General features: G+C 40.8%; 1 long non-coding RNA gene across 5 annotated transcripts; it reads left to right on the top strand.

The window, feature by feature from the left end:
- Window positions 1-287: 287 nt before the first annotated feature.
- Window positions 288-15,052, top strand: LOC310796650. Of its 5 annotated transcripts, none has more exons than XR_014553686.1 (8): window positions 288-394; window positions 1,877-2,041; window positions 4,724-4,896; window positions 7,553-7,751; window positions 7,874-8,074; window positions 8,496-8,613; window positions 12,309-12,359; window positions 15,011-15,052. It is a non-coding gene; the product is annotated as an uncharacterized lncRNA (long non-coding RNA). The 5 variants fall into 5 exon arrangements; XR_014553687.1 differs by having other exon boundaries at window positions 14,974-15,052; XR_014553688.1 differs by having other exon boundaries at window positions 4,712-4,896.
- Window positions 15,053-27,665: the final 12,613 nt, after the last annotated feature.

The raw sequence follows: 27,665 nt of genomic DNA, 5'->3' as shown, positions 1-27,665 counted from the left end.
ATCAACTAACGTTAGCTAACGTAACAGCTTGCTCGTGCTTGTATGCTAAGTAACGTTAACTAGTCGGCTAACGCTGCTAGCTAACGTTATATTAAGTTAATAATGTTAATAAACCAGCTGTATTTGTTCAGCACATTTCTTATGGAAGTTACACAATGCTGCCTGTGAATAAAACAAACATTAACAAGGAGTTTAGGTCAGTTAGCATATCGGCAAGACTTGCACTGCTAACGTTAGCTAGCGTTAAAAAAGTTATTTTTTGTTTCCTAATGACTCGTGTGTGTGTGTGTGTGTGTGTGTGTGTGTGTGTGTGTGTGTGTGTGTGTGTGTGTGTGTGTGTGAGAGAGAGATGTAGACTCCTCTGGGCCAGCTGGAGGACATCCAGATACCTCCAGTAAGACACACCCAGGCACAAATATGTACATACACAGGTTACATGATGTAAATAGGCTACGTACATACATACACAGGTTACATGATGTAACTATGTACATATACAGGTTACATGATGTAAATATGTACATACACAGGTTACATGATGCAACTATGTACATACACAGGTTACATGATGTAACTATGTACATACACAGGTTATATTATACCTGGTTTACATTAGAGCTCCATGACCAGCATCACATGGTTTTGACTTCAATGGTGCATGCTCCACAGAGCACACTGACTTTTGAATGGATACACCAGAAAACAATCAATTCAACTTGACTTGAATGAGGGAGAATCCATGAGTCAGCCATCGAGAATTGAACCTGGGTGATTTTTTTATAGCTTGGATGCAGCCAATGGACACAACACAATCTTTCAATGCTGGTAAAGGAATCATTCCTTCAATGCCTGATGGCTGTAGTGGAGCAGGGCTGCTAGACTACCACATGAAAACTACACGACCTAGACTACTAAAGTACAGAAACTAGAAGCTTGTGAATAGGGCCTGGACATATAAAAGCGATATAAAAGCCATTAGCTGATAAACCATTATAGGTGTAACCGAAGTGAATCAGCGCTGATTCCTCGTGAGTCCCGAGTGGTAGCGAGTAGGTTGGTTAAACTCACTCCCACAGTATAAAGGCACGTTAATCAGCTCGAGAGAGAGAGAGAGAGAGAGAGAGAGAGAGAGAGAGAGAGAGAGAGAGAGAGAGAGAGAGAGAGAGAGAGAGAGAGAGAGAGAGAGAGAGAGAGAGAGAGAGAGAGAGAGAGGTGTTAAAGGGATACTTTAGATTTTTTTTGTATGTGGCGTTGTATGAGGTAGCCTACTGGCCGACAGTCAGTGTTGCCACAGAGGCATCAGACAGCATCTTCGAGGACACATATGGGCCTGGATAGGGCTGAACAATTAATTGAAATTTTATCGAAATCACAATATGGCCAACTGCAATTTTCAAATCACAGGAGGCGCAATATTTGTCAAAGGAGAAATGTGTATTAAAATACCATTTTAAATGAAATATTGTCGTGCTGCAGAGATGTCCTGGCCTACAAACATCATATTCTAGAGACATAAGAAAACATCTTTGTTTGATACCCGTAAAAATCACGCCATAATAATTTTAATGTTTATCAATCAAAATAAAAATAAAAAAATGATGATGTAAAAATCATCATTCCCTCTGATATTGCTAACCATATCGCAATTGCAATATCAATAATCACAATTAGATATTTCTTCAAAATCGTTCAGCCATATTCAAAATCTGAATGGTGTGGTGGCACGATCACAATCAATTTAACCTCAAATGTAAGTGATAGGAATGATCTAACAGTTACAGAATTGTTCAGCATTGGCTAGTTATTGTATGCAAACATTTCTTATAACAACTGAGTTAGTATCTGCTGAAGTGAGTGTTGGTGATCTTGTTTGCAGCTGGCTGCTTGTGTGTAGAGACTGGGAGCTGGTGCAGGGGCAGAGCACCACCAACATCTGGCCACCATGACATCTGGCCCGCGCTGAGAGGTTTTGTCTCCACCGCCTTCCACCATGAGCTGCTCCAGCTGACAGACTCACAGGCTCACTGCCACCCTCAAACAGGTGATTGAACAGAGGCAGGGGTATGGTGCTTTGCCCTTTAGATTATAGAGGGGTGGGAACCCAAACCAAAATGGCGGGTCCTGGGTCCCATAAACACAAAGTTTGTATTGGACGTCTGGGTAGTGTAGAGTTAAAAGCACTCACCTACCACCACGGAGACCCGGGTTCAATTCCCAGCAGCGGTACTTCTGGCTTGGTCAGACGAACCAGTGTTCAGCCGGATAATCTTCACACATGAGGACCACTTTCATGAGTTTTGAAGTGTAAATGCGAGCCCTAGAAGTAAAAAGCTCATGCTAAACTAATCCAGAACTACACACAGTGTCGCATAGGCTTCCCTGTCACGTCACCACTCAACCTGGAGTGTTGTTGATGTGTGCGCTGCTGTGCACTGATTACCCCGGGCTGAACCAGGTGAGGGAAAGAGAATTTCCGTGTTCGTCCTTTGAAGTGATGACGTTATTGACGTATAATATCGCCGTCGACTCAACAGTGTAGTCTCATTTAGCCGTTTGCTAGCTAGCCGCCCTTTTAACGGGCACGTAAAAGCTTAAAAACTCATAAAAGTGGTCCTCATGTGTGAAGATTATCCTACTGAACACTGGTTCGCGTTTGATTAAGCTTGCATTGCCCAGAGACCTTATTAGAAGCATCGCGCCAAAAACCCATTCAAAAATCCCATAGGCGAAAACAGTGAAGAACCAGGAAGTGTTAGCATCGATGATTTCCGGACTCATTTCTGGGCCTCTCTATTTGTTGTAATGTGTAATACTTCTCCATTATACTGCCACTAGAGGTCTCCCCTGCAGTGCTGCTGTCACAGCTGAATTATATCTTTATCTTCCAGTGGTAACAGGGACGATCAGTTGCCCCGCACATGTGTACTAGCCTTCCTCAATTGCCTCAATTCCTCCAATCCGCTGCACGAAAGACTGATGGAGGATCTGGTTACCCGTGCTGAGAAAGGTGGGCCATAAGATGAGAAGAAGCTCTGCCACATTATGAGCAAGACTCTGATACTCTTGTACTTATGTGCAAGAGTCTTGTCTTGTACCGGCATGGTTCTGCGCAACCTCGACTTGGCGCCCTGTCGCCGAATGGCGGCGACAGCGAGACTGTGCATACTCGAACGTTAACTCGGCGCGTTGGCTGCGGTACACGTCCAAAACGTTATCGTGTCGTTTACCAAGAACTTGCAATCATGTCGGTGGGAGGACATTTTATTGTCCCTCCATTTCAAAAGTCATTCCGGTGAGCCTGCAGAAGGCTTTGCTAGATGAGGGACAAGCACTGTTGAATGAGGAAATGGCATTTCCTCATTCCTCACAACAAGGAGTTGACGCCGCAGAGTCACATTTTCAAGGAGCTGCACGCCCCCTCCGCCGAGCTGCGCTCCCCGGCAGGATAAATCTGGGTGGGGAAAGTGAAAAGGCAGCGCTTGCCCCTCCCTCATTACCACCACTGAGGTGCCCTTGAGCAAGGCTCCCCCAACTGCTCCAGTGGAGCTGCTCAGTGGCCAACAGATCAGACTGTGGTTGTACTGGTCAGCTTCAGGTATGAATGTGTGTGTGAATGTGAACAGGGCACTCCTGAAAAAGAGAGCATTGCTCTCAGTGAGACTCCCCCTGTATAAAGAACGACAAAAAAGAAAGAAAAAGAAAGGTGCTTTGGTTTGGCGTCTGGGAAGTGCAGTGGTAGATTCCCTGCCTATCAACATGAGGGTCGCAGGTTGGAGCCTCCGTGTTACCTCCGGCTTGCTCTGACGTCCATACAGGCACAATTGGCCGTGTCTGCGCTGCAGTGCTGTAGTGTTAAATTTGTCGTCATTTTTTTTTATTGAGTCTTAAGTCGTGTCTCCTGTGACAAATGTATAAAAAGAAATAGAGTCCGCACACTGCTTGACTTGCTCCCAGTCGATTTATTTTTGACGTTTCGGTCAACAAGGACCTTCTTCAGACAAATGTCCCTGTTAGTTTTTATCATATTTAGTCAACCTCATCCTGTTTTTATTTAGTCAAGTTTTAGTGGCCACTTGTATATTTGGCAAATAAGTGATTGTGATCATTGATCCATTCCCTTCTTTCTTTCCAAACGCTGAACATTGTGTTCATCAAGATCATCTTCACAAATGAGGACCACTTTTATGATTTTTTAAGCCTTTTCTGAAAATCGTGATAAAAAAAAATCACATTTACGCTTCAAAAATCATGAAAGTGGTCCTGATTTGTGAAGATGATCTTGCTGAACACAAAGTTTGCCGTTTCATAAACTGTTGTTAACCACAGACAGACCTTATTTCAGGCATTTAACCAACATTCACACACAAAAATCCCATCGACTTTGGGTCTTAGGCAGGTCTTAGGACTCATTCCTGCGCTACTCTGTATTAGCATTTGTGATGCTCTAACCAGTAATGGTTGGTATTTTTACTTGATAAAATGACTTTAATGATTAATCAATTAGTCAAATCAATTAATTGACTTCATTGTGTCAGCACTAAGTCACTGACATGCCAGGTTGGGGTAAGACTAAAATCAAAGACATGCTCCAGTAATGATTACATGTTAAAGTAACCTCTATGTGGCTTTAACCTGAAAAGGAGCAGTTTAACCAGTGAGTGCCGTGGATGGTTGCTCCTTCTAATCAATCTGATGGAACTCAAATGTCCAGGTCTTCCTCCAGGTTCTGTGAGAAGTTTGCTGGTCCCGGCCAGGCAGAGGACTCCCCTTCGGCCCACATAGTGAACTCTGCCAGCTGCTTCCTGGACGTCAACACCAATGGTGACCTGGTGACCCGGGCCTACCATGTCGGGTGGGCAACATTTTTTCCCTGAGGGCCATACTGACTTACATCAAGTAAGCGAAGGGCCACACATTGGAGATTATACCTGCCAACACTCCTGATTTTCGCGGGAGTCTCCCTATTTTTAACCCTCTCTCCCGTTGTGATTGATAATTTCTTGTTAATCTCCCGATATAATAGTGATACAAAGCCAATGGCTGTAGCAGATGAGATTTATTAACATAATTCTGCCTTTTATTGATTTTTTGGGGGTCGTTTTGTTTTTCTTTGAGTCCGGCCCTGGGGCTGCATTTTGCTCATGTGTGCTCTAGACTCTAGGACCCAGGGCCACAAGAAATGACTGTAGAACAGTCATTTCTTACACATGAGATTACTTTTAGCCTTTTAGTCATAAAGATTATTGAAAGATATTCCATATTCCAGACTGAAATGTTATAACAGAAGTGGAGTATTGGCCAGAATGACATGAACATTTGGACACTTATTCAGCGGGTATCTTGCATGTTGTGTTCAGGTGCACTGTAAAAAAATATATATACCATATATATATATATATATATATATATATATATATATATATATATATTTTTTTTTCAATTCCACCGCGGGCCACACAAATAAGATGAATTGATCTCTCCTTCCTCGATCCATTTTGCTTTAGATCTAAACAAGTAGGGGTGCTCCGATCCGGCTAAGCCACGATCCGATCCGATTCCAATTCCTGGGGTCACGATCCGATTCCAGAATCGATTCTCGATTCCAACGATTCTCGATTCCAGAATCTAGAATCGATTCTCAATTATGTAGTTTTATATTGCAATAACACACAAAGGTAAATCTAAGACAAAAAATGGCAAATGTATTAATGCTGAACTTCAAATTCAACTAATGAAGTATTACAGTCAGGGCCTAAATACATTTTGCAAACAAGGGGGGAATTTCCCCCTTATGTTCTTCAGATAAGATGGATTTATAGGCTGGGGGGATCTGTAGACTTTGAGAAGGATTTATAGATTTTGGGGGGAATACATTAACCAGAGTTCTTAAGTGCAAGAGGTGGTGGCACCGTGGCAGTACAGTACACAAATGACATGAACATTTGGACACTTATTCAGCCGGTATCTTGCATGTTGCGTTCAGGTGCACTGTACTTTTTTTTTTTTTTTAACAATACAAAGAAGAATCGATTCTTGGGAGTTTGGAATCGATCCAGGAATCGTGGCATTAAGAATCGGGATCCTTTCAAGAATCAAATTTTTTGGAGCACCCCTATAAACAAGCCCCCTATTGCCTTCCTTGTGTAGATATCATCCAATTAGGTTTTCAGTGTGAGTTTCCTTTTGTCAGCATCAGTAATTGTGGGTTTATTGCAACAGACTTATCTCTCTTGAACTGAAACAATCCACCCAGTAAGAAGAGGCCAATTTGACAAGTCTTGTCTATATGTGATATGAAAACGCTTCTTGTTCTAAATTTCAGAAATTCTCATTTGCAGGTATAAGAAGAAATATTGGAATCTTCAGAAACATCACTGATAATAAATGTACCTCCTGACAGTAGAGCTCAGAGTGTAACAGGCTGCCATTACATTTCAGTACAGTGGGACGGCTTTAGCTCAGGAGGTAGAGCGGGTCGGCCAATGACGCAAGGGTTGGCGGTTCGATCCCCGCTCCCTCCCAGCTGCTGTCGTTGTGTCCTTGGGCAAGACACTTAACCCTCCTTGCCTCGTATGATTGGTATGAATGGTATGATTGGTATGAATGTAGACATGAATGATGGTGGTTCGGAGGGGCCGTTGTACGAATGGTGTGAACGAATAATGATTCTGTGAAGCGCTTTGAGCCTTGGAAAGGCGCTATATAAATCCAATCATTATTATTATTATTATTATTTCCAATATGCACTATGTGTGCTATGTGCTCAGATCAGTTAACAACTGCTACCTACCCAATTACCACGGGCAATTGATGTAGGCAGATATAAAAGTAGGCTACTATTCCTGGAGAGCTGTGTTTGTGCGCTTTCTGTTATCTTTGTGTTGTGGAAGATGAATTTCCTCATTGGGGCCAGGTGTGATGAGTGCAGAGGATTCAAACATAGAAATATAAATCATATACATCTATTGAGTGTAGTAGGATGATCGGGAAATTGCAGTATGGGATTGGATCCAGTGATTCAGTGATGCTAATGTACCAATGAGTGTTGAATGAAACCCTTGATCTGTTTGACCAGTTAATTGATGCTGATTGTCTGCTCTGTGTTGGGGGAGGGGCTAGAGTATTTAGCTAGCTCTCAACCTTGTGTGGGTGCTCACTCAGATGTTCACCCTAGATGGGAGACCGGACTGCTGGCCTGTTTAACTAGGACCCCAAGTTATTCATGGGATTAGCCTAGGTGTAGGATTTCAGTTTAGTTCTATTTTGTCTAGTTCTTTTTGAATCATTAACCTTATTTCAGTTAAAAACTCATCTTTTCAGACTACATGTTCACCCCCTGTATCAACCTCTCTAGTTCCCATGCACTTTGGTTCACATGCACTTTTATTTCTTTTCTCTTTTATCTTGCTGCCTCCTATTCTTCTATCCTCACTTTTCTATTGCCTGTACATCTGTTTTTAATTCTTTGCTGTTTATACATTTGTTCCTTGTTTTTTTATTTTTTTATTGCTGTAGCTACTGTTTTATAACCTGGTTGTATGTCGCTTTGCAGAAAGGTGTCTGCCAAATATCAATACATTAAAGTAAAGTTCAGCTTTGACGCGCTGCCTTTGGAGGTCCGAGGGAAAGACGGCAGGGTGAGGTCGGCACCAGCTGACCACCAGCTCCCTGCCGTCCCCGGCCTCCCAAGCAAGTTGGAGCAGTCGCTGCTTTGCGTGGCAGATAATCTCCTCAACTGCTATTCCCCTGACGTGAGTGATGGTTGGATTTTGAAGTGTGTGTGTGTGTGTGTGTGTGTGTGTGTGTGTGTCTTATGTGTCTGTGTAGTTATCATGATGACTAACTGAGATTGAATCTGCTCCACCCTGTGTAGTCCCAGTCCACCCCTCCAGAGTGCCTGGTGTGCTGTTTCAGTCTGCTGACCAGTGTACTAGCAGGTTTCATCTCCACTGGGCTTCTGACTGAGGAGGAGGCCTGCTGCTCTCAGCTCTTCACTAAAGCCAAATGTATAGGTGTTCCCCTCCCCTGCATAGACTCTGTAGTCTGTACTGTAGCAGGGCTGCACTGCTCACAGGTATTTGGAGGGTGGGGCTTCCCTTTCACATGATCGTTCTCTGCTCACAGGAATATTGTATAGGCACTATGGTTCTGACACGTGCATTCTTTACTATTGGTTGGTTGTTATTTTGGTGATGTAGGATTTTGAAAGGTGTTCTACCATTGCACACTTTGTAAGTCTCTCTGGATAACAGAATCAGCTAAATGCAGAAAAGGTGGATGTATAGATGTATCATCCCCTCCTTTAGCAGCTACCCCTCCTAGCCATTTGTGTAGATAATATGTTAATGGAAATCTTGCCTGGTAAACTAGTTCAAAAGCATATAAAAATATAAACCAGTGTTCATTTTGAAATTTGCCCCTGTGCCCTAAATTACTGTTGAAATTGACTCTAAACTTTCAATTGAAAGTTGGCGTGTTCTTGTTGTGCCTGTTAGTCCCTGGCCCAGTGAGTTTGTCTCCACTGTGAAAGTGAAGATGACAGAGGATGGAACCATGAGCGCGCTGAGGTCCGTCATGAAGCTCTGCACGCTGTCAGCCAGCAGAGATGCCAAGGTGAACTAGCCTACACTGTCATCATCCAGTTTGTCATCAGTATCATGTCAAAACAACAACACTATTATTATGTGTTATATGGATCTAGTCAGAATGGACTGTCTAGATCAGTCACACTGAACTACTGGTTCAACTATCCCGCAACCTCAATGGCCACTAGAGGGCCTGGGCCATTAAACTGTGATGTGGGTTGATTTGTCAGAAATTGGCGATCAGTCTCGTCACATTGTTTTCGTTGGTGATTGATAGAGGAGCTTGTAGCTCATTTCACTTGTATTATTATGTAATGCAAAATCAAGATACAACATTGCTGTGGATTCTGTGGTTGTGAGATTTTCAGTATCCTAAATGTGCAGGGTATGTGCTTTCCAAAGAGCCTTTGTAGGTTTAGCTTAAATCCCTTATAGAGCTTAACAGGGACGTGACATCAATCAATCAATCAATCAAATTTGTATTACTTTTTTTATTCTAATTTCTTATACACTTTCTTATACACTTTCTGATTCTCTGACCATTTTTTTCCTGTCATTCATTTTTCCATAGTAAATTTATGAGCATTCCATTGCTTTATCTGTGGTCTGAATCTTCAACACTTGAATTTGATTTTTTTTTTACTAAATGGTTGATACACAAATTTAAATCAGATCATCATATACAGTATATAGGAATAGGAAAGCAGGTAATATGAAATATTGTGTGACACACTGAAACACCTACAGTACAGGCTGGATACTCTGTTTTAGAAATACTGATTAATGGCATTCTGCTAATGGTTTGTCCTCTCAAAATTATCCTCCTGTAGCATAACAAGGGATTTCTTCTCCTTCCAGATAATCAGATTATCAGTGGAAATTATAAGCAAGGATCATTACACTTTTTTAGTTTAATCATCAATTACTCAATTATTCCTCAGCAGAATTCATTTGAATATTCCATTGTAATTAATTGGTGACTGTAAAACCTAATTTTAAAAATTAGAAAATTGAAATAAACCAGTTCATGGCAACATCTCTACCTCTGTTTAAAATTAACCCTGGGGCAGGACACATCTTGCATTTTCAAGAGAGCCAAACACAGGCTATACCTTTGTGAAAATGTGGTGTGCTATTTTGCATGATGGGACATGTAGGCCAACCCGTGGGGGGGGGGGGGGGCTACTGTTTGATATTTCAGCAAATCAAAGCCAATACTGACAACTGACAAGTTATTGTGTTGTTTTGTGTGGGACATGTAGGCCGGCCAACCCAAAAATAAAAAAGGGACACTATAATTGCCAAAAATAGTATGAATCCTTCATTGGGGCTGCTTACAATTAAATTGTTTAGACTGTCAACACAATGCAGGTTACCCTTGGGGTCCCTGGGACCCCACTTTGAGAACCACTGTGTTACAAGTACCAGGCAGGTGCGATTTATTACATGGGGCAATACAATGAGTGCCAGACAGTTTATAAAATAAAGCAAAGGTAATTGTGAGTCAATTTAGTATAATTCTCTGTGATCAAGAACTTATCTGACATGATCTGAACTGCCTGACATAGTAAACCTTGCACGCCTGGTTCTCCCAGCAGGTTCAAGCAAAAACATCTGCCCTAAAATGAGATTTCCCAGGCAACTGTGATGGTACCATTGATAGTATGTATAATGACACTCAAATTATTTTGTGATGTGATATGTAAGGAATTAGACAAGGGTTGTAAAGGGAAATTTGCTGGGGTCTCTAGAAATAAGGTAACTCCAAAAGGGAGAAAACCATTCTGGAACAAGGAACTGGATTTATTATGGTCAACTGTGCGAGCTGCTTTATTGCAATGTCTGGTTGGCTTGCTGGAGGTAAGCTCTCACAGAGGATCTCAATATCAGGGAGTGCATTTGCTATTTGTTGCAATCTATTTCTGCACAGAGGTGAGATCTTGGATTTATTTTTGATATATCTCATTCGGAATAAATTGCATAAACACTATGTGACAATTTTTCAAATCTCTAGGGACCTTGTTCATACCATGTTTGACAGAGCAGGAATTTACATTTATCATCCATCAGTGGCTTGTGCAGTCTAAAGATAGCCAGCAGCCACTTTCGCTATTTGATCAAAATGGCTGCTTTATCTAGTGATCTTTTAATCAGAACACCTACCGTACATGTTTGCTCAATCACTAATGTGGCTTCGCAGTCATATAAACAAAATATAACATTTGAAAACCAGCACCCTCTTCTGTACTTTCTTGTATATTTCCTTTTACTTTCTTCCATTTTATTTACAACAGTTCATTCATTTTGCTCAACACCTCATGCTGGTAGCCATGTCAGTGGAGAGGTAGGTTAACTTATCACTACTAATGGATCAGATCCAGTTGGATCCATAGATAGATTGCTGGAGATGATGGATATTGTAACGAATCGGGTATTTGTTACAAGGAACCGGAGACTTGAAGTTGGTACAGGCTTTTATTCTTGGCTTCACAACAGCTCCTAGCCGCTAGCTTCGCTGCTAGCTCTTCATGCAACCACCCGGTCAGCTCGCTCACATAGCCTGACTGACTTCCGCCACGCGGCCGCTGGTCCCATATACCCCCTTCCCCCTAGGAACACACCCACACACATTAGTTCCTAGCTAACACGGAAGCACCACATTACAGGTCAAACCCAGATTCGCTACATATCCCCCACTCAACTTTAATTGTCGCTCTCACGCGACACCCACAACCCACACATATCCCCCTGTACCAAAACACACCCAACACAACATTTTTCCATCACCATCCAAATAGTCTCTTATTATTTCACCACTTCTTAATTTCCGTTCCACCACCACCATTTGCATTTCTTTTCATTCCTTCCTCTTTTCCCATTCCTTTAAATTCAACCCCCATTTCAGTTCACATTCCCATTCCAATAGCCCTTTTCTTTTTTACACACATTGTGGAGAGGAAGACATTAGCATTCTTCTTTATGCTGATGACATTATTATGACGGCAGAAACACAAGTTGATTTACAAAAGAAGTTAACGTGCAGATAATTGTTGCAGGAAATGGAGAAAATGGAAATGATGCATGTTAAAAACACAAACAAGCATACAAGTGTTTTTCTATTTCAATGTTGGGATAAGGAGCTGAAATATACAAAGAATTATAAATATCTTGTACTTGTCCTGACATACGGCTCTGCTGTCCCAAACAAAAACCCTTTGCAGGAGGGTCAAACTCATTTTAGTACACATGGGATCCAATGTGGTCTCAAGTGGACCAGACAAAGAAAATCACTGCATAATAACCTCTAAATAACAACACCTCTGAGTCTTTGAGTGTAAAGATTAGGCCTACAGCAGGTACATTTTAAGAGCACGTTTTCACATAGTTATCTCAGCTACCATAAGCCTATCATATCCTATCTAATGTCTCTAACTTATGCTTTGCGATTAACGGCAACTGTGCACTTCTTCTCTATATTCAAAGGTATGGAAAATAGTTCACCATTTATTTAGTCATGAATAACATGAAGAGGCCACTTGGTATTGTAACTTGCTCCTGAAACCTGCTGCCTCTTAACCTTCACAAGTGCCTCAATATTAGGTGTCAAATCTCAGGCTTGAAAAATTGACATCTCAGAGTAAATGTGACACTTTGCAAAGTCATCCTGTGGGCCGGATTGGACCCTTTGTGTTTTGTTTACCAACATCCTGCTCCCTCTTATAGGACAGAGAGAAGCTTGTTCCTGCTGCGGACAGTGGAGGCGCTCTTCAGCAGGTTAGATGCAGCGGTGTTTCTTCACAGTATTTGAGTGTCTGAACACTTTCTTACAGCGGACACAGTAGTAGGGTTTAACTCCAGTGTGGATGTGTTTATGTGTTGTTAGGTTATCTAACCGACTGAACCTGCTCCCACATTGGTCACAGCTGTAGGGTTTAACTCCAGTGTGGATGAGTTTATGTGTTGTTAGGTTATCTAACTGACTGAACCTGCTCCCACATTGGTCACAGCTGTAGGGTTTAGCTCCAGTGTGGATGTGTTTATGTGTTGTTAGGCTACCTAACTGACTGAACCTGCTCCCACATTGGTCACAGCTGTAGGGTTTAACTCCAGTGTGGATGTGTTTATGTGTTGTTAGGTTATCTAACCGACTGAACCTGCTCCCACATTGGTCACAGCTGTAGGGTTTAACTCCAGTGTGGATGAGTTTATGTGTTGTTAGGTTATCTAACTGACTGAACCTGCTCCCACATTGGTCACAGCTGTAGGGTTTAGCTCCAGTGTGGATGCGTTTATGTGTTGTTAGGTTATCTAACTGACTGAACCTGCTCCCACATTGGTCACAGCTGTAGGGTTTAGCTCCAGTGTGGATGTGTTTATGTGTTGTTAGGTTATCTAACTGACTGAACCTGCTCCCACATTGGTCACAGCTGTAGGGTTTAGCTCCAGTGTGGATGCGTTTATGTGTTGTTAGGTTATCTAACCGACTGAACCTGCTCCCACATTGGTCACAGCTGTAGGGTTTAGCTCCAGTGTGGATGAGTTTATGTGTTGTTAGGTTATCTAACCGACTGAACCTGCTCCCACATTGGTCACAGCTGTAGGGTTTAACTCCAGTGTGGATGAGTTTATGTGTTGTTAGGTTATCTAACTGACTGAACCTGCTCCCACATTGGTCACAACTGTAGGGTTTAGCTCCAGTGTGGATGTGTTTATGTGTTGTTAGGTTATCTAACTCAGTGGTTCTCAAATGGGGGTCCGGGGACCCCCAGGGGTCCTTGAGGCGGTTCCAGGGGGTCCCCAGCCAAAAGGGGGGTAATTTATTTTCCGCTATAATTCCATTCATAAGTAACACAATAACTATTTTGGTCATGGGTTTTATACACGTTCTATAATAAAACATCTAAAAGCATCGATCTTATCATATGGGGGTCCATGGGACAAAATCATATCAAATGGGGGTCCGTGGTCTAATTTTTGTCAGTTTAGGGGTCCTTCATGTGAAAATATTTGAGAACCACTGATCTAACTGACTGAACCTGCTCCCACATTGGTCACAGCTGTAGGGTTTAACTCCAGTGTGGATGCGTTTATGTGATGTTAGGTTATCTAACTGACTGAACCTGCTCCCACATTGGTCACAGCTGTACGGTTTAACTCCAGTGTGGATGAGTTTATGTGTTGTTAGGTTATCTAACTGACTGAACCTGCTCCCACATTGGTCACAGCTGTACGGTTTAACTCCAGTGTGGATGAGTTTATGTGTTGTTAGGTTATCTAACTGACTGAACCTGCTCCCACATTGGTCACAGCTGTAGGGTTTAACTCCAGTGTGGATGAGTTTATGTGTTGTTAGGCTACCTAACTGACTGAACCTGCTCCCACATTGGTCACAGCTGTAGGGTTTAACTCCAGTGTGGATGCGTTTATGTGATGTTAGGTTACCTAACTGACTGAACCTGCTCCCACATTGGTCACAGCTGTAGGGTTTAACTCCAGTGTGGATGCGTTTATGTGTTGTTAGGCTACCTAACTGACTGAACCTGCTCCCACATTGGTCACAGCTGTAGGGTTTAACTCCAGTGTGGATGAGTTTATGTGTTGTTAGGCTACCTAACTGACTGAACCTGCTCCCACATTGGTCACAGCTGTAGGGTTTAACTCCAGTGTGGATGCGTTTATGTGATGTTAGGTTACCTAACTGACTGAACCTGCTCCCACATTGGTCACAGCTGTAGGGTTTAACTCCAGTGTGGATGCGTTTATGTGTTGTTAGGTGACCTGACTGACTGAACCTGCTCCCACATTGGTCACAGCTGTAGGGTTTAACTCCAGTGTGGATGCATTTATGTGATTTTAGGTGATCTAACTGACTGAACCTGCTCCCACATTGGTCACAGCTGTAGGGTTTAACTCCAGTGTGGATGCGTTTATGTGTTGTTAGGTGACCTGACTGACTGAACCTGCTCCCACATTGGTCACAGCTGTAGGGTTTAACTCCAGTGTGGATGCGTTTATGTGATGTTAGGCTACCTAACCGACTGAACCTGCTCCCACATTGGTCACAGCTGTAGGGTTTAACTCCAGTGTGGATGAGTTTATGTCTTGTTAGGCTACCTAACCGACTGAAACAGCTCCCACACTCCTGACAGGAGTAAGGCTTCTCCCCTGAGTGAACTCTCTGATGTTGCTTTAACAGGTGAAGTCTTGTGAATGTTTTGTCACACTGATCACAGCGGTGACGTCTGGGTCCACTGGTGTCTTTCTGTTTCCATAAAAAGATATAAAGAAAGAATCAGGACAGTGTGTGTGTGTGTGTGTGTGTGTGTGTGTGTGTGTGTGTGCATATCAGTGATACAACAGTGATATTTTTATCTGACCTCTTCTGAAGAATTCATCTTGACAGTGTTCCTCTCCTCCTCTGCCAGATGTCTCTTCTTCTCTGCCAATCAGCTCTGACATCATCAAACAGAGACAGAAGGTAAGACGGGGAACACCCACAAAAACAATCCTACTAATAAGAATAATGTAGCTGAAGCAGTGATTGTAGGATCCAAATAGTTCTCTGAAGACTAAAACCTACTGAAGAAATATTAACATTTCATTCATGTAAATTGAAATACAGTAAAAGTGCTGCTGTCCAACTGACATCTCATATAATTCACTTTCTTAAAATCAGCAAACTCGTGCGCTGCGAACACTCGGTTTCTAGGGTGGAGACTCTGGAGACGATGCGCCATGGGCGCAGCATGTTATGGCATTCATGAATTTATTTATTTATTTGTGACAGATGTTAAAAAATACACAATGAATAGATAAAACTAGGGCTGTCAAAGTTGACGAGATAATAACGCGTTAACGCAAATTCCGTTTAAGGCCACTATTTTTTTAAACGCGCGATTAACGCATGCACTTTCTGTGATGTTTGAGCCTTGGTCCGACCCGTAGTTTGGGAAATCAGGAAGCAGTAACGTTGATAGCAAGCAGAAAGAAATCTCTGTGAGCAGAAAAGGAGGAAGAAAATGGGTATAATGGCAAGTTCAGCTTAAAATTTAGAAAGTGTCCCACATTTTGTCACCAGCTCAGTGGCCTTGTGGTTTGAGTGTCCGCCCTGAGACTGGGAGGTTGTGAGTTCGATCCCCGGCCGAGTTATACAGAAGACTATAAAAATGGGACCCATTTGCCTCCCTGCTTGGCACTCAGCATCAAAGGGTTGGAATTGGGGGGTTAGATCACCATATGATTCCTGAGCGCGGCACTGCTGCCGCTCACCGCTCCCCCAGGGGATGGGTCAAATGCGGAGAACAAATTCCGCACACTCAGGTGTTTGACAATCGTTGGGACTTTACCTTTACCTTATTTTGGGTGAGGGAGAGAAAGACAGAGCGCCTCAGCGCGATCAGACCGTTGCAGAGACACACACACACACACAGACGGAGAGCGGGGGGGGGGGGACTAGAGGGAGAGGCAGAGAAAGCGAGCGAGACGCGAGACAGACAGACAGACAGTGAGAAAGACGGGAGGGCGATCAGACCAGAGTCAGAGAGAGACCAACGGAGAGCAGGAGAGAGAAAGCGAGAGGAGAGGGGGAGAGAGACCGAGAGAGAAAGCGAGAGGGGGAGAGAGAGTTGGCACGCAGCTGCTCCTGGATAGCACGGTTAACTTACACAGTGCAGCCTTAGAGATGTGTATTCCCAGTAACTAGTAGCAATAATAACAATATACCAATGCCAAATACTTACCCATACTAATGATAATAGCTACTACCCATATTAATACAACAGTGCATCTTTGCACAAAGCTCCCATGTTTAAGGTACCTCGGTTTAAGGTAGATTTAGAACAGATAAAAAATTATGTGATTAATCGCGATTAACTATGGACAATCATGCGATTAATCGCGATTAAATATTTTAATCGATTGACAGCCCTAGATAAAACCCATACACCAATATTAAAATCGCATTGGAATTAATACACAATAAACCAGTAATGTGGACCAGTGATTCAATTGATTGGATTTATATAGCGCAGGGGTTCCCAACCTTTTTTGGCTCGTGACCCTATTTTGACGTCGCAAAAATCTAGGGACCCACGACATTCAAATTCATCAAAATAAAAATAATGTTGTCACAATGTTGATTGAGGCTATGGTCCATTGATTCAAGCCTTTGCAGTATATAGTGACATTATGTAACGGACGTTCTGTCTGCCTATATAAAGTTTATGCCTGCCTAACATATAAAGAGCATCCCTGGCTGCATCTGAACTGTTCAGTATGACAGACAAAGACACACAGACAGGACACTGGAACGCCACTCAAAGTCGTCCCGACGTGTAAATTCGGGGGAAGAAATCTACCTTGACTTCACAGAGAATCAGTTGTCTGATGTCACCCAATAGCCTACATTACAGCGTTGTGCAGCTGGAACCATTACAGTCTGTTACAATAACATAATGGTCTCTGGTATACAGTCTGTTAGCATAACATAATGGTCTCTGGTATACAGTCTGTTACAATAACATAATGGTCTCTGGTATACAGTCTGTTACAATAACATAATGGTCTCTGGTATACAGTCTGTTACCATAACATAATGGTCTCTGGTATACAGTCTATTACCATAACATAATGGTCTCTGGTATACAGTCTGTTACAATAACATAATGGTCTCTGGTATACAGTCTGTTACCATAACATAATGGTCTCTGGTATACAGTCTATTACCATAACATAATGGTCTCTGGTATACAGTCTGTTAGCATAACATAATGGTCTCTGGTATACAGTCTGTTACAATAACATAATGGTCTCTGGTATACAGTCTGTTACCATAACATAATGGTCTCTGGTATACAGTCTGTTACCATAACATAATGGTCTCTGGTATACAGTCTGTTACAATAACATAATGGTCTCTGGTATACAGTCTGTTACCATAACATAATGGTCTCTGGTATACAGTCTGTTAGCATAACATAATGGTCTCTGGTATACAGTCTGTTACAATAACATAATGGTCTCTGGTATACAGTCTGTTACCATAACATAATGGTCTCTGGTATACAGTCTGTTACAATAACATAATGGTCTCTGGTATACAGTCTGTTACAATAACATAATGGTCTCTGGTATACAGTCTGTTACCATAACATAATGGTCTCTGGTATACAGTCTGTTACAATAACATAATGGTCTCTGGTATACAGTCTGTTACAATAACATAATGGTCTCTGGTATACAGTCTGTTACCATAACATAATGGTCTCTGGTATACAGTCTGTTACCATAACATAATGGTCTCTGATATACAGTCTGTTAGCATAACATAATGGTCTCTGGTATACAGTCTGTTAGCATAACATAATGGTCTCTGGTATACAGTCTGTTACAATAACATAATGGTCTCTGGTATACAGTCTGTTACAATAACATAATGGTCTCTGGTATACAGTCTGTTACCATAACATAATGGTCTCTGGTATACAGTCTGTTAGCATAACATAATGGTCTCTGGTATACAGTCTGTTACAATAACATAATGGTCTCTGGTATACAGTCTGTTACAATAACATAATGGTCTCTGGTATACAGTCTGTTAGCATAACATAATGGTCTCTGGTATACAGTCTGTTACCATAACATAATGGTCTCTGGTATACAGTCTGTTAGCATAACATAATGGTCTCTGGTATACAGTCTGTTACCATAACATAATGGTCTCTGGTATACAGTCTGTTACCATAACATAATGGTCTCTGGTATACAGTCTGTTACCATAACATAATGGTCTCTGGTATACAGTCTATTACCATAACATAATGGTCTCTGGTATACAGTCTGTTACAATAACATAATGGTCTCTGGTATACAGTCTGTTACCATAACATAATGGTCTCTGGTATACAGTCTATTACCATAACATAATGGTCTCTGGTATACAGTCTGTTACAATAACATAATGGTCTCTGGTATACAGTCTATTACCATAACATAATGGTCTCTGGTATACAGTCTATTACCATAACATAATGGTCTCTGGTATACAGTATGTTACCATAATAGTATACAGTCTGTTACAACAACATAATGGTCTCTGGTATACAGTCTGTTACAACAACATAATGGTCTCTGGTATACAGTCTGTTACCATAACATAATGGTCTCTGGTATACAGTCTGTTACCATAACATAATGGTCTCTGGTATACAGTCTGTTACCATAACATAATGGTCTCTGGTATACAGTCTGTTACCATAACATAATGGTCTCTGGTATACAGTCTGTTAGCATAACATAATGGTCTCTGGTATAAAGTCTGTTACCATAACATAATGGTCTCTGGTATACAGTCTGTTACAATAACATAATGGTCAGTGGTATACAGTCTGTTACAATAACATAATGGTCTCTGGTATACAGTCTGTTACCATAACATAATGGTCTCTGGTATACAGTCTGTTAGCATAACATAATGGTCTCTGGTATACAGTCTGTTACAATAACATAATGGTCTCTGGTATACAGTCTGTTACCATAACATAATGGTCTCTGGTATACAGTCTGTTACAATAACATAATGGTCTCTGGTATACAGTCTGTTACAATAACATAATGGTCTCTGGTATACAGTCTGTTACCATAACATAATGGTCTCTGGTATACAGTCTGTTACAATAACATAATGGTCTCTGGTATACAGTCTGTTACAATAACATAATGGTCTCTGGTATACAGTCTGTTACCATAACATAATGGTCTCTGGTATACAGTCTGTTACAATAACATAATGGTCTCTGGTATACAGTCTGTTACCATAACATAATGGTCTCTGGTATACAGTCTGTTAGCATAACATAATGGTCTCTGGTATACAGTCTATTACCATAACATAATGGTCTCTGGTATACAGTATGTTACCATAATAGTATACAGTCTGTTACAACAACATAATGGTCTCTCGTATACAGTCTGTTACAATAACATAATGGTCTCTGGTATACAGTCTGTTACAACAACATAATGGTCTCTGGTATACAGTCTATTACCATAACATAATGGTCTCTGGTATACAGTCTGTTACAATAACATAATGGTCTCTGATATACAGTCTGTTACAATAACATAATGGTCTCTGGTATACAGTATGTTACCATAACATAGTGGCCTCTGGTATACAGTATGTTACAATAACATAATGGTCTCTGCTATAGCCTACAGTCTGTTACAATAACATAATGGTCTCTGGTATACAGTACGTTACAATAACATAATGGTCTCTGCTATAGCCTACAGTCTATTACCATAACATAATGGTCTCTCGTATACAGTCTGTTACAATAACATAATGGTCTCTGATATACAGTCTGTTACAATAACATAATGGTCTCTGGTATACAGTATGTTACCATAACATAGTGGTCTCTGGTATACAGTCTGTTACAATAACATAATGGTCTCTGGTATACAGTCTGTTACAATAACATAATGGTCTCTGGTATACAGTCTGTTACAATAACATAATGGTCTCTGGTATACAGTCGGTTACAATAACATAATGGTCTCTGGTATACAGTCTGTTACAATAACATAATGGTCTCTGCTATAGCCTACAGTCTGTTACAATAACATAATGGTCTCTGGTATACAGTCTGTTACCATAACATAATGGTCTCTGGTATACAGTCTGTTACAATAACATAATGGTCAGTGGCATACAGTCTGTTACCATAACATAATGGTCAGTGGTATACAGTCTGTTACCATAACATAATGGTCAGTGGTATACAGTCTGTTACCATAACATAATGGTCTCTGGTATACAGTCTGTTACAATAACATAATGGTCTCTGGTATACAGTCTGTTCCCATAATAGTATACAGTCTGTTACAACAACATAATGGTCTCTGGTATACAGTCTGTTACAACAACATAATGGTCAGTGGTATACAGTCTGTTACAATAACATAATGGTCTCTGGTATACAGTCTGTTACAACAACATAATGGTCAGTGGTATACAGTCTGTTACAATAACATAATGGTCTCTGGTATACAGTCTGTTACAATAACATAATGGTCTCTGGTATACAGTCTGTTACAACAACATAATGGTCAGTGGTATACAGTCTGTTACAATAACATAATGGTCTCTGGTATACAGTCTGTTACCATAACATAATGGTCTCTGGTATACAGTCTGTTACAACAACATAATGGTCTCTGGTATACAGTCTGTTACAATAACATAATGGTCTCTGGTATACAGTCTGTTACAATAACATAATGGTCTTTGGTATACAGTCTGTTACAATAACATAATGGTCTCTGGTATACAGTCTGTTACAATAACATAGCGTGGTTTAGATCACCTGGCACCTGCAATTTGTCACGATGCTGTTGCTTCAGACTCAGTTATGCATCCCGGTCAGTCTAGAATCAGTGTTGCCAGGAGGGACATCTCAAATTGTCATACCAGAGTGCCACTGTGCCTCCTGTTCTGTAAAGAGATGCAGAAATGCCTTCACATCAATATCGCCTCCCTTTCAAGCTAACAAAGTATCAATATTTTCCCCAAAGATTTATATTTTCATGTCGGCAAATGGTCAAAATAAAGGCAGAAATGCTTCCTGTGAGTAGTCTCGGCTCCCAGACGTTTGGTGAGCTGCGCCACCAAACGTCTGGGAATTTCACTGTCAGAAACTGTGTCGCCGAGCCCGGCGAGAACCGCCGGCAGCAGACACGCCTACATTTATTATTAGAATTTTATTTGGTAGCGGCAATGCCATTTATCATAGTCCTAACACAGAGCATGAAGCTGATATGTTCCAAACAAAATTTATAGCTGTGGTTTATTTTACAATAATTTTTCCTACCCGGAAGTGGTCCGCTTGCTACTGTGAAGTCATCAGCAGGCTCTGTAACGTTAGCCTCGGGAGTCGGGCTTATCGCTGGGGGAAAGACCTCTAGCCGCCGGGGCCGGATGAAACACGTCCTATTAACAGGTTATGTTTGTTTCTAAGTGATTAATATGTTTCTCCGCAAATGCGACGATGTTTTGCGAGACACCGGTTCTGCATGAGAACTGCCCCCAGAAAGCAGGCCCGCCCACAGCACTCATGATTGGTTCTCCGATGCAAGGCTTCCAACAGCGCCACCTAACGTTATGCAAAGATTTAAATAGTAATATTCTCAGTCTTACAGGAGTGAAACGGATTAAGACTGAGGGCTGAGTCTATCCTGTGAGTATTTATTCAGATACACACTCTAAAATATGATTTGCTAGAAATCACCATCTCATTAAGATGTTTTCATTCCAGCAAATGATAATATTAAAGTCACATCTTGAACCGACGTCGATTGGATACGATAACATCGACACAGATCGAGGAAATGTTTGCTGAGTAATAGTGCATAACGTTAGAAAGTGATGCGTAGAAGATGAAAATGTCAACATCAACACAAACCAGCTGCTTAACACAACAGTATTAACAGTAACAACATTTATAAAGGTTACAACATTAACTATGTCAATATTAACAGTAAACATCATTTATAAAGCTTACAACATTAACTATGTCAAAACAACACAAACCAGCTGCTTAACATAACAGTATTAACAGCAGTGTTGGGGTTACTGTAATCACATTACTTTTGTCAGTAACGAGTAGTGTAAGGCACTACTGTAGCTAAGTTCAGTAATCTAATCACATTACAGTTACTAATCAAACTCATTACTTGCGTACTAGCAAGATAAGTATAGAGAGAAAAGATCTCCGTTTTAATAGCAGATCCTGTGTCCCATCAGACAGGTCACTTAACTGCACAGCAGAATCACCCATGGTGCCAATATTTCAACTTTGTATTAGCATGCAGAACAGCACTATTAGTCGACACATAACTTATCAGATAACTAGGGGTGCTCCAAAAAAATCGATTCTGAAAGGATCGCGATTCTTAATGCCACGATTCCTGGATCGATTCCAAACTCCCAAGAATCGATTCTTAAAATCGTAAAAAAATAAATAAATAATTACAATGCACCTGAACGCAACATGCAAGATACCGGCTGAATAAGTGTCGAAATGTTCATGTTATTTGTGTACTGTACTGCCATGGTGCCACCACCTCTTGCACTTAAGAACTCTGGTTAATGTATTCCCCCCAAAATCTATAAATCCTTCTCAAAGTCTACAGATCCCCCCCAGCCTACAAATCCATCTTATCCTATCCTATCTTATCTTATCCATCTTATATAAGGGGGAATTCCCCCCTAGTTTGCAAAATGAATTTAGGCCCTGACTGTAATACAGAAGTTGAATTTGAAGTTCAGCATTAATACACTTGTCATTTTTTGTCTTATATTTACCTTTGTGTGTTATTGCAATATAAAACTACATAATTGAGAATCGATTCTAGATTCTGGAATCGAGAATTGTTGGAATCGAGAATCGTTGGAATCGAGAATCGATTCTGGAATCGGATCGTGACCCCAGGAATCGGAATCGGATCGGATCGTGGCTTAGCCGGATCGGAGCACCCCTACAGATAACTAACATCATGCATATAGAACAAGAAATCATTTTAACCTCCAAAACACATTGACAAACAAACAATTGACACAAAAACACAGTTCCCCAGGGCATGCTGGGAACTCCGTCCACTTTCCTCTTCCACAGGTTAAATTTCCCAGAAGGCTTTGCATAACTTTTTACACTCGGTTTTACAATTAAATCAGGCTAAAAAGTGTTAGATAGAAATAATAATATGTATTTTAACACAACATGCAATTCTGGCATATCTGAATATTGGACAAAATAAAATGAAATGTAAAAGTAAACCATAAGAGAAAGCCACATACAGCGATGGGGTCTGTAAAATACCCCTCGCAAATAGAACGTCTGATAGTGAAGTGGGCGTGTTGTACCCCTGTAAAGGGGAGAATAATCACGTGAGTGATGAGAGTGTGTTTCCTCTGTGACAGCGTTTTACTGAATCAAACATCATAAACATATACACATTTTACAAATATACATTCAACAAATTAGCTGCAATAGCAGTATCATGTTCAAGTTACAGCTTGTATTTATCAGAGACATAATTCCCATTTTTCCCCACTGTTACTGGTACATAAAATGTGCATAAATGTGGTAAATAAACTCTCAGAAAACGTACAAAAGTCACAAAATAACAATAAACAAACTAGTGTGGAAAATGCATTTACACAGCTGCATAAAATTAACCAAATAAACAAATACCATCAACTGTGCAAAATAGCCTATTTACTCCTGTGCATGCGTGAATCCGCCACAGGGCGGCAGCACTGGGCTGAACACAGGTTGAACTCTGTAAACCAGCAGGGCCTGAAACTCGACAAACGTTATTTTAACTCAGTCAAAACGTCACGTGCACCATCTCTTTACACTCAAAACATGTTCTGAACAGAGTACAACCGCTTAGCAGTGTGAAAGAGCGACAACATACCTGTAAAGGAGAGAATAATCACGAGAGTGATGAGAGTGTGTTTCCTCTGTGACAGCGTTTTACTGAATGAGGAAATAGACCCCTTCTCCTAGATATGTGGGCGGAGACAAAAGCAATCGATCTCAAGCTAGTTGATTAAGGGTACATTGATCACTGAATAATAATCTTTTTAGCTTAACTTTTAACAGATAAATGATGAAATAAACAAATGAATTGAACGCCTTTTAGCATTTTTACCCCTGATAACAGGATATGAATTCTTACTGTTTTTAACCATTTTGACATCTTATAGTTTTTTTATGACGATATGATCTTTTAAAACTTTATCACAGTATTTGAATCTTATTACAGATCATGCATTTACTGTTTTTAAAACGTCTAACAGTCCATTAGTGATTAGTGTATTACTATGTATTCCTTTCAACGTGTCACAGGCGCAATGCGGTATGCTGAGTAATAATCTGCCAGCAATCTGAGTAATAATTGCATTGCAAGCGTCGTCTTCTACAACAACTTTTTGTTGCGCGGAAGGACAAGACATCAAACCTCTCAAAGCATCTGCAGTGGAAACATGCTAACACAAAGCTGGTTGCAGAGCCAAGCTGAGTCGCCCGCCTCGACCCCAAGCAAGCAGCAAAAGCTTGCTTTTCACCAGGTAACACCAACATCAGAGATGGACAGGCTTGTTGCCTCCTCCTACATGGTAGAGGAAATGTTGCCAGTTTCAACAGTAGAATGAAATCGCCATTTTTCAGAAACATATTGAGCAAAATACAGATGGCAGGGAATGGACAGCCACCATCAGACAGGAAAAGATTTGCAACCTACCTTATTACGACATAGATTTGTGCTAATATATGGGCATATATGTAAGGTTTAATGTTGTATTGTTAACTGGCAAATTACGTGACAATCTGAGGTGTAGTGCTATCTGGAGAAGTGGGGGAACGCACCTATGGGGAACACCCCCCCCCCTGTCTGTTGAAACAATTCTTGTTGAAGATGAACTTTTGCTTCCAGACCACAAAAGCAGTTGCCCCACTTACCCATGCACTGCGCTCTGTAGATATCTGCAGCACTATATCAGCAAGTTGCAGGCAGCATCCAGACCACAACCATCGCTACTGCAGTCAATAACATGCCATCTTCTCCTTCCCTAAAGCTTTTCTTACCATAATTGGACAGAAGAATTAGTCAGTGGAAACAAAAGTTATGGTTATAGTTAGTTTGTGTGTGTGTGTGTAAATGGCCTAAAATTTGGTAAATGGCAAATGGCCTGCATTTATTTTCGACTCAACCTATGAGTTTATTCCTCATGTAGTATGCTGCTGTTTTTTGTAAAAGAAAAAGAAAAAGGGGAGAGGGAGAAAAAAGGCACATTTGTATTCTAACAAGGGCAAAGGTTCCCTATCAAGGCTCTGAAATGTGAGTGATCCATGCCCCCCAGCAGGTTTCATACTCCCCCAAGATGTTTTGGCTGGAAAGGGGAAGCCCACAGTAGCGACTTGTTTGCCATTTTTGTTAATGATCTAGCCCTAAGATCTCTGCAGAATTTCTCATTTGGAACCCTGCATCTGGAATATACAGATACTTATAAATACTTGGGCTTTACTCTGGATGAATTTATGCCCTATGATTCTGGGATTGGAATACTATCAGACTCTGCAGGGAGAGCTGTAGGGGCAATAATAGGTAAAGTGAAATTTTGTAAAGACATTTGCTATTCCACATACTCACAGCTCTATGGAGCATGTGTTTGTCCTATTTTTTGTTACAGTATGTAGCTGGAGTATGGGGTTGCAAGGATGCCAAAAAAGTAAATTCCATCCAGAATAGAGCCATAAGATGCTTCCTTGGGGTACATGCATTTGCCCCTACTCTTGCCATACAGGGTGATATGGGTTGGGAACCGGTGGAGATTAGACTAAAGGGAGAAATGATACGGCTGTGGAACCGCATCATTAATATGCCATAGAGTATCTTAACAAAAAATGTCTTCAATTGGGACAAGGCTCACAGTCACCCCTGGATAAAGGAATTTGTTCTACTCTTAGAGAGGCAGACCTGGCATGTATTTTTCACAACATGCCATGCTGTAACGTTAATATGTTGAAACAAAAATGTTCTCTTAATTATAGAGAGAAATGGGCAAACGACATATGGTCTAAACCTAAGCTTAGATCATATGTTCAGATGAAGCAGTATTTAGGTCCTGAGCCCTATATGTTACTTCGTCTCTCACCAGAAACCAGAGCTCCTTACACTATGTGCTCAAATGAGAATTGGTATTCTGCCTCTTGCCATTGAAGTAGGGCGGTTCACAGCTATACCAGAAGAGAACAGCATATGCAATGTCTGCTAAAGGATGTTGAAAATTAGTTTCATTTCATGTTTTATTATGCTCTGTATGATGATTTGAGGATGTCCTTATATTTGATGAAATGCAAAATCAAAAACCTGAGCTCTTCTGGGCAGATGATGGCCAGAAGTTGGAGTGGTTGTTTGTTTAACCCTAGAACACTAACGTGATATATTAATGTTATATTATAGTCTTGTATATCCATACCTAACTTATTGCAATATTCTATGGGCCAGCACTTATCCTACATACCTACATAAACTCCATTTAATTCAGAAACGTTTTATTAGAATAGCCACTAGTTCCAAGTCCACAGTCACATCTGCCCCCTTATTTTCTAAATTAAAAATATTGACTGTTTATAACATAAACATTGTGGAAACATGTATTTTTCTTTTCAAGGTTCAGTATCAGGGTCACACACTTCCATATCATTTTCAACAATATTTTCTTAAAAACTCAAACATTCACTCCAGAACTACTAGACAATCTAAGTTCCTGCATATTCCACTTTGTCGTACCACCAGAGGGCAGTTATCCATCAAATACAAAGGTGTTATCCTATGGAACAACTATATCCACCTGATGGACAGCTCACCCTCCCTACCCGTCTACAAAAGAAAACTAAAAGAACATCTGTCCTCAATGGAATTGTGTTAATTTTTTTTCTGTTGCCATTGTAATTTTTATTTCTTTTGATGTATTGGTCAATTAAGTCTTGTTTATTTTGTTTTATTTTTTATTTTTTTGTACTATCTATGTATTATTATCTGTACTATCTCCTTGGTTATAATATATATATCTTTTAGAAATATATATAAATAGATATTTTTTACATGGTGAGGTTCTCGATAAGCCCTTCTAGGGTTTCTTACCTCTCCAAGCACTGAAATGTATTGTATTTTATTAATTTCCCCTCCAGGTGTAATACGCTTGGCATGTATTGTCTTTACAGTGCAAAAATCAATAAATCAAAATCAATTTAAAGTCACACCAATACTAACGTCGGGTGTATTTTACCCGATGCAATATACCCCATAAAACATACTTCTCATCAAAATACCTTAAAGTACAACAATACATGGCAAATAAATTCCGGACTATAAGCCGCGGCTTTTTTCCCGTTTTTTGGCCTTTTTTGCCCCCTGCGGCTTATATAACGGTGCGTCTTATCTATGGATTTTTCCAGCAAACGGCCACTCGGGAACCTCCAAAATCTATGGATGTTGGTATGAGGCAGA

Source organism: Poromitra crassiceps (assembly GCF_964638095.1).
Source record: "Poromitra crassiceps genome assembly, chromosome: 23".
Lineage (NCBI taxonomy): Eukaryota > Metazoa > Chordata > Actinopteri > Beryciformes > Melamphaidae > Poromitra > Poromitra crassiceps.
The sequence above is the reverse complement of the archived record's forward strand: the minus strand, read 5'-3'. Positions and strand labels throughout refer to the sequence as shown.